At 40.1% G+C, this 7,926-nt stretch overlaps 1 pseudogene; it reads left to right on the forward strand.

Moving 5' to 3' along the window:
• The first annotated feature begins 5,726 nt into the window (after nucleotides 1–5,726).
• LOC140596467 (ubiquitin-conjugating enzyme E2 variant 1 pseudogene) lies at nucleotides 5,727–6,682 on the forward strand (annotated as a pseudogene).
• The last annotated feature ends 1,244 nt before the right edge of the window (nucleotides 6,683–7,926 follow it).

The raw sequence follows: 7,926 nt of genomic DNA on the forward strand, positions 1-7,926 counted from the left end.
ATCTATCCAACAAGAAGACTTAACAATTCTCAATATATATGCCCCAAATGTGGGAGCTGCCAAATATTTAAACCAATTAATAACCAAACTCAAGAAATACTTTGATAATAATACACTTATACTTGGTGATTTCAATCTAGCTCTTTCTATACTAGATAGGTCTTCTAAGCACAACATATCCAAAGAAACGAGAGCTTTAAATGATACACTGGACCAGATGGATTTCACAGATATCTACAGAACTTTACATCCAAACTCAACTGAATACACATTCTTCTCAAGTGCACATGGAACTTTCTCCAGAATAGACCACATACTGGGTCACAAATCGGGTCTGAACCGATACCAAAAGATCGGGATAGTCCCCTGTATATTCTCAGACCATAATGCCTTGAAATTAGAACTTAATCACAACAAGAAGTTTGGAAGGACCACAAACACATGGAGGTTAAGGACCATCCTGCTAAAAGATGAAAAGGTCAACCAGGAAATTAAGGAAGAATTGAGAAGATTCATGGAAACTAATGAGAATGAAGATACAACCGTTCAAAATCTTTGGGACGCAGCAAAAGCAGTCCTGAGGGGGAAATACATCGCAATACAAGCATCCATTCAAAAACTGGAAAGAACTCAAATTCAAAAGCTCACCTTACACATAAAGGAACTAGAGAAAAAGCAACAAATGGACCCCACCCCCAGCAGAAGAAGACAGTTAATTAAAATTCGAGCAGAACTAAATGATATCGAGACCAAAAGAACTGTGGAACAGATCAACAGAACCAGGAGTTGGTTCTTTGAAAGAATTAATAAGATAGATAAACCATTAGCCAACCTTATTAAAAAGAAGAGAGAGAAGACTCAAATTAATAAAATCATGAATGAGAAAGGAGAGATCACTACCAACACCAAGGAAATACAAACGATTCTAAAAACATATTATGAACAGCTGTATGCCAATAAATTAGGAAATCTAGAAGAAATGGATGCATTCCTGGAAAGCCACAAACTACCAAAACTGGAGCAGGAAGAAATAGAAAACCTGAACAGGCCAATAACCAGGGAGGAAATTGAAGCAGTCATCAAAAACCTCCCGAGACACAAGACTCCAGGGCCAGATGGCTTCCCAGGGGAATTCTATCAAACGTTTAAAGAAGAAATCATACCTATTCTACTAAAGCTGTTTGGAAAGATAGAAAGAGATGGAGTACTGCCAAATTCGTTCTATGAGGCCAGCATCACCTTAATTCCGAAACCAGACAAAGACCCCACCAAAAAGGAGAATTACAGACCAATATCCCTGATGAACATGGATGCAAAAATTCTCAACAAGATACTAGCCAATAGGATCCAACAACACATTAAGAAAATTATTCACCATGACCAAGTAGGATTTATCCCTGGGACACAAGGCTGGTTCAACACTCGTAAAACCATCAATGTGATTCATCATATCAGCAAGAGAAAAACCAAGAACCATATGATCCTCTCATTGGATGCAGAGAAAGCATTTGACAAAATACAGCATCCATTCCTGATCAAAACACTTCAGAGTGTTGGGATAGAGGGAACTTTCCTCGACATCTTAAAAGCCATTTACGAAAAGCCCACAGCAAATATCATTCTCAATGGGGAAGCACTGGGAGCCTTTCCCCTAAGATCAGGAACAAGACAGGGATGTCCACTCTCACCACTGCTGTTCAACATAGTTCTGGAAGTCCTCGCCTCAGCAATCAGACAACAAAAAGACATTAAAGGCATTCAAATTGGCAAAGAAGAAGTCAAACTCTCCCTCTTCGCCGATGACATGATACTCTACATAGAAAACCCAAAAGCCTCCACCCCAAGATTGCTAGAACTCATACAGCAATTTGGTAGCGTGGCAGGATACAAAATCAATGCCCAGAAATCAATGGCATTTCTATACACTAACAATGAGACTGAAGAAAGAGAAATTAAGGAGTCAATCCCATTTACAATTGCACCCAAAAGCATAAGATACCTAGGAATAAACCTTACCAAGGAGGTGAAGGATCTATACCCTAAAAACTATAGAACACTTCTGAAAGAAATTGAGGAAGACACAAAGAGATGGAAAAATATTCCATGCTCATGGATTGGCAGAATTAATATTGTGAAAATGTCAATGTTACCCAGGGCAATTTACACGTTTAATGCAATCCCTATCAAAATACCATGGACTTTCTTCAGAGAGTTAGAACAAATTATTTTAAGATTTGTGTGGAATCAGAAAAGACCCCGAATAGCCAGGGGAATTTTAAAAAAGAAAACCATAGCTGGGGGCATCACAATGCCAGATTTCAGGTTGTACTACAAAGCTGTGGTCATCAAGACAGTGTGGTACTGGCACAAAAATAGACACATAGATCAATGGAACAGAATAGAGAACCCAGAAGTGGACCCTGAAATGTATGGTCATCTAATATTCGATAAAGGAGGAAAGACTATCCATTGGAAGAAAGACAGTCTCTTCAATAAATGGTGTTGGGAAAATTGGACATCCACATGCAGAAGAATGAAACTGGACCACTCTCTTTCACCATACACAAAGATAAACTCAAAATGGATGAGAGATCTAAATGTGAGACAAGAGTCCATCAAAATCCTAGAGGAGAACACAGGCAACACCCTTTTTGAACTCGGCCACAGTAACTTCTTGCAAGATACATCCACAAAGGCAAAAGAAACAAAAGCAAAAATGAACTATTGGGACTTCATCAAGATAAGAAGCTTTTGCACAGCAAAGGATACAGTCAAAAAAACTAAAAGACAACCTACAGAATGGGAGAGGATATTTGCAAACGACATATCAGATAAAGGGCTAGTTTCCAAAATCTATAAAGAACTTATTAAACTCAACACCAAAGAAACAAACAATCCAATCATGAAATGGGCAAAAGACATGAAGAGAAATCTCACAGAGGAAGACATGGACATGGCCAACATGCACATGAGAAAGTGCTCTGCTTCACTTGCCATCAGGGAAATACAAATCAAAACCACAATGAGATACCACCTCACACCAGTGAGAATGGGGAAAATTAACAAGGCAGGAAACAACAAATGTTGGAGAGGATGCGGAGAAAAGGGAACCCTCTTACACTGTTGGTGGGACTGTGAACTGGTGCAGCCACTCTGGAAAACTGTGTGGAGGTTCCTCAAAGAGTTAAAAATAGACCTGCCCTACGACCCAGCAATTGCACTGTTGGGGATTTACCCCAAAGATTCAGATGCAACGAAACGTCGGGACACCTGCACCCCGATGTTTCTATCAGCAATGGCCACAATAGCCAAACTGTGGAAGGAGCCTCGGTGTCCATCGAAAGATGAATGGATAAAGAAGATGTGGTTTATGTATACAATGGAATATTACTCAGCGATTAGAAACGACAAATACCCACCATTTGCTTCAACGTGGATGGAACTGGAGGGTATTATGCTGAGTGAAATAAGTCAATCGGAGAAGGACAAGCAGTGTATGTTCTCATTCATTTGGGGAATATAAATAATAGTGAAAGGGAATATAAAGGAAGGGAGAAGAAATGTTGGGAAATATCAGGAAGGGAGACAGAACATAAAGACTCCTAACTCGGGGAAACGAACTAGGGGTGGTGGAAGGGGGGAGGAGGGCGGGTGTTGGAGGGGAATGGGTGACGGGCACTGAGGTGGACACTTGACAGGATGAGCACTGGGTGTTTTTCTGTATGTTGGTAAATTGAACACCAATAAAAATTAATTAAAAAAAATAATAATAATAAAAAAAAAATAAAAAAAAATAAAAAAAAAATGTCTATATTACCCAAAACAATCTACATAGTTAATGCAATGCCTATCAAAACACCAACAGCATTTTTCACAGAGCTAGAACAAAAACATCATAAAATTTACATAGAATCACAAAAGACTCTTAATAGCCAGAGCAATTTTGAAAAAAGAAAAGCAAAGCTGGGATGCCTAGGTGGCTCAGTGGTTGAACATCTAACTTTGACCCAGGACCTGATCCCTGGGTCCTGGGATTGAGTTCTACATCAGGCTCACCGCCTGCTTCTCCCTCTGCCTATGTCTCTGCCTCTCTCTGTGTGTCTCTCATGAATAAATAAATAAAATCTTAAAAAGAAAAGAAAAAAAAGCTGAAGGCATCACAATCCCAGGCTTCAGGTTATATTGCAGAGCTATAATAATCAAAACAATATGATAGTCACACAAAAATAGACACATAGATTAATAGGATAGAAAGACCAAAAATAAAACCACAATTATATGGTCAATTAATCTTTGACAGAGTAGGAAAGAATATCAAATGGTAAAAAAGAATTATCTCTTCAAGGAATGGTGTTGGGAAAACTGGACAGCAGCATGCAAAACTATGAAACTGCATCACTCTCTTTTACCATACATAAAAGTAAACTCCAAATAGATTAAAGACCTAATTGTGAGTCCTGAAACCATCAAAATCCTAGAGGAGAGCACAGGCAATAATGTTTCTGACATTGGCTGTAACAACATTTTTCTAGATATGTATCCTGAGGCAAGAGAAACAAAATCAAAAATAAACTATTGATACTACATCAAAATAAAAAGCTTATGCACGGCAAAGGAAACAATCAACAAAACTAAAAGGTAACCTACTGAATGTGAGAAGATATTTTGCAAATAACATGTCCAATAAAGGGTTAGTATTCAGAATATATACTTTCACAACTCAACACCCCAAAAATGAATAATCCAATTAAAAATGGGCAAATCACTTGAATGGACATTTCTCCAAAGAAAACAACCAGATGGTCAACAGACATATAAAACGATGCTCAGCATCACTGATCATCAGGGAAATGCAAATCAAAACCAAAATGAGATTCCACCCCATACCTATCAGAATGGCAAAAATAAAAAACACAAGAAACAACAGGTGTTGGTTAGGATGTGGAGAAAAAGCAACACTCATGTACTGTTCATGGGAATGCAAACTGGTGCAGCCACTGTGGAAAACAGTAAGGAGTTTCCTCAAAACTTTAAAATAGAACTGCCCTATGATCCAGTAATCACTCTACTGGATTTTTACCCCTCAAAATACAAAAACACTAATTCAAAGGGATACAGGCACCCCAATGTGTGTGGGAGCATTATTTACAATAGCCAAACTATGAAAGCAGCCCAGTGCCCACTAATAATGAATAGATAAAAAAGTAGTGTGTGTGCATGCTTGCACGGGCACACACTGTGTGTAATGGAATATTATTCACCCATAAAAAAGAATGAAATCATGTTTTTTGCAATGATATGGATAGATCTAGAGAGAAAAATGGTAAGTGAATTAAGTCAGTTAAAGACAAATACCATATAGATAACACATGATTTCACTCATCAGGGGAATTTAAGAAACAAAACAAATGAGCAAAGGAAAAAAAAAAAGAGAGTGGCAGAAACTAAGGAACAGATTTTTAACTAAATAGACAAATTGATAGCTACCAGAGTGGAGGTGGCTGGGGCAATGGGGAAACAGCAGATGGGGATTAAGGAATACACTTGTGATGAAGAGTGATGCATAGAATTGTTGAATCACTGTATTGTACACTTGAAACTAATATAACACTTTATGTGAACTATCCTGGAATTGAAATAAAATAAGGAAATGTATATTCACATAATATGATGACTTTGGTTAATAAGGTATTACATGATTGAAAATTGCAAAGAGGGCCTTCGAGCGACAGCGACACAAGATGGCAGCCACCACGGGCTCGGGAGTAAAAGTCCCTCGCGATTTTCGACTGTTGGAAGAACTGGAAGAAGGCCAGAAAGGAGTAGGAGATGGCACAGTTAGCTGGGGTCTAGAAGATGATGAAGACATGACACTTACAAGATGGACAGGGATGATAATTGGGCCTCCAAGAACAATTTATGAAAACCGAATATACAGCCTTAAAATAGAATGTGGACCTAAATACCCAGAAGCACCCCCCTTTGTAAGATTTGTAACAAAAATTAATATGAATGGAGTTAATAGTTCTAATGGAGTGGTGGACCCAAGAGCCATATCCGTGCTAGCAAAATGGCAGAATTCATATAGCATCAAAGTTGTCCTGCAAGAGCTCCGGCGCCTAATGATGTCTAAAGAAAACATGAAACTCCCTCAGCCACCCGAAGGACAGTGTTACAGCAATTAATCAAAAAGAGAAACCACAGGCCCCCCCTCCCCCCCCATTCGATTTAAGCAGTCATTTTCCACAGTAGTACATTTTCTAGATACGTCTTGTAGACCTCAAAAGTACTGGAAAGGAAGCTCCCATTCAAAGGCAATTTATCTTAAGATACTGTAAACGATACTAATTTTTTGTCCATTTGAAATATATAAGTTGTGCTATAACAAATCATCCTGTCAAGTGTAACCACTGTCCACATAGTTGAACTTCTGGGATCAAGAAAGTATATTTAAATTGATTCCCATCATAACCGGTGGGGCACATCTAACTCAACTGTGAAAAGACACATCACACAATCACCTTGCTGCTGATTACATGGCCTGGGGTCTCTGCCTTCTCCCCTTCTCCTCCTGCTGCCTCCCTCCCTCCCTCCACCCACTCACCCCTCTGTCCCTGCAACAGCCCTCCAGCTTGGGGTGGCTTGCTAGAATAGGCGTGAAGGTTTCAGGTCGCAGCCTGTGGGACTATCGTAAAGAAATAAAAATTAAAAAAAAACTCATAATCACTGATCAAAACTTAACATAGTTTGTGTGAGAACATCACAACACATAAGACCTCTCTAGGAGCATCACCTGCAGAGCTGTTAATGAACAGGCACCTGAGAACATGCCTTGACATTGTTTCTATAGATAGAGGGGAAAAAGTACAACACAGGGAGGACAGAAGAAATAAGAAAGTAAGCTAGATTTAGAAAAGTTATATATAAATGCAACTTTCCAAGAAAGAATACATGAGAGGAAAAGGCTTGGGAAGACAGTTGAGTAGGAGGACTCTAAGCTCACCTCATCCCATGTTTACAACTAGCTGAGTAAATGAACCAGAGAGTGATGCTAAGACTGGCATAACAAACTTCTCAACTAGTGTAGAGAAGCCACATTGGAGAGGTTAGGAAGGGTAGAAATGGTGATCAGGAGCTGCCTGCAGGAGGGAGGGACCTGTGGGCACTGAAAAGGGAAAATGCCAGGGAGCCTACCAGGGGAAAATGAATCCCCGTAATGTCTGGCTTTGAAAACCAGAGGGGCCAAATCTTTGAGTTTGTATAACCAGGGGGCCTGGTTCTTTAAAAATTAGCTGACTCAGGACTGAGAAAGCTGGGAAGACAAGTAATAATGAGTTCCTACCCTTAAAGAGAGAACAAGCCACAGACAAACAACATATAAGCAACAGTTTGCACAAACCAGGGGCAAAGGGGAGGGAGATCTGTTTATACTCATTTCAGAGTGTATTGGAGGACTTCTCCAAGAACAAAGGAATTGGTAGGCGCCATTTTGCTCCTCCTCCAACCAACATAAACACAGAGCCACCTGCAGGAGGTGCTGCAGCACAGACAGTTGCTACCTAACCTACTAGCAGTGTACCGCACCCACGAATTCTCCTGAAGATGCACCCACTCCAAGCCTTCTGGCTTCAACCTTCGACTCTGGGCAAATTTTGTTAATACTGTGTGCACCCTGCCCAATCACCACCCCAGTGCTTGGTACCACACTTCAGCCACCACACTTCAGATCTCCAAGCCAGAAATAGTGGCTCAGAGCAAACTTTGCTAATCCCACACAGGCATCTTGCCCATTCACCTTGTATACAGACAGGGCATCCTCAGCCACCACTACCACCACAGTGTGCTGTGCCCTGAGTGACCACTGGCCTACGGGGGTGGGGGGATCTCACATAAGACTAGTGCTCACTACAATTTTGCTAACACTAC

Source organism: Vulpes vulpes, unplaced genomic scaffold, assembly GCF_048418805.1.
Source record: "Vulpes vulpes isolate BD-2025 unplaced genomic scaffold, VulVul3 Bu000000666, whole genome shotgun sequence".
Taxonomy (NCBI): Eukaryota; Metazoa; Chordata; class Mammalia; order Carnivora; family Canidae; genus Vulpes; species Vulpes vulpes.